Source organism: Triplophysa rosa, unplaced genomic scaffold, assembly GCF_024868665.1.
Source record: "Triplophysa rosa unplaced genomic scaffold, Trosa_1v2 scaffold1177, whole genome shotgun sequence".
Lineage (NCBI taxonomy): Eukaryota > Metazoa > Chordata > Actinopteri > Cypriniformes > Nemacheilidae > Triplophysa > Triplophysa rosa.
In genome coordinates, this window is record NW_026634091.1 from 123 (window position 1) to 1,028 (window position 906).

A 906-nucleotide genomic window follows, 5' to 3' on the forward strand; every position below is an offset into this window, starting at 1 on the left:
AGAAATGTTATGATATAAATGAAGATATGTTTAAGCTTTTTTTTTTACCATTTTTTTGGTTACTAATCAAATAAGCACAATATTTATCATGTCAACCTCATATACAAGGTCAGATTTCCCAGCGTTCGACATCAGGGTTTCAGGCCAGTTGAAAAAATGACTTAGTTCTTACTTTAAAGCTGATAATGCTATTTCGAATGAAAGAACGTGTGGACTGTAGGTTTCAGATTTTTTGTATTTTTTTAGCAGTTTTATGGTATCTATCAGAAAGAAACACTTCAAAATATAGCAATAAACATTTATTGACTGTAAAACATTTGTTTTAAACAGCAGGGAGGTGGGACGGCAGAAAGAAAAATAAATCATTCTGGCAAAGTTTTCGGAAGACACCGAAAGGAAGCATCCGAGCTGCGCCCAAAGGTGCTTCATCCATTTCTGAGCAGAATTTCATTCGATCCCAAAAATGCTTGTTTAAATGATAAATGTGACCTTTGACCTCTGGTGTCATAGGGGAGGACCTGGGTTTTGTGGCCAGTGAGATCACCATGAGCGACGAAGAGCGCATTCAACTGATGATGATGGTGAAGGAGAAGATGATAACGGTGGAGGAAGCGCTGGCTCGGGTACCAGACATTTCTGCTTTTCTCAATGATGGGAAGAGAGCTTCGAAACCCATTTTACTTTAATGACTCGACCGTTTTTAATGCACCGCGATTTTACTGTACATTCATGTCAAATTCTCATATAAATTCTCATTCTTCAGCTGAAGGAATATGAATCACAGAACAAGCAATCCGACAGCGCAGATGGGATCGATTGGACCGACGCGCCCAATCTCTCCATCACCGAATCCTCCTTCTGCAACGTAAGTCTCAGTCTGCTTTACGTTCTGTCTGTCTATAAGAA

General features: G+C 39.4%; 1 long non-coding RNA gene across 1 annotated transcript; it reads left to right on the forward strand.

The window, feature by feature from the left end:
- Positions 1 to 329: 329 nt before the first annotated feature.
- On the forward strand, positions 330 to 876 carry LOC130549413 (uncharacterized). Its single transcript, XR_008962186.1, has 3 exons — positions 330 to 420; positions 511 to 623; positions 764 to 876. It is a non-coding gene; the product is annotated as an uncharacterized LOC130549413 (long non-coding RNA).
- The last annotated feature ends 30 nt before the right edge of the window (positions 877 to 906 follow it).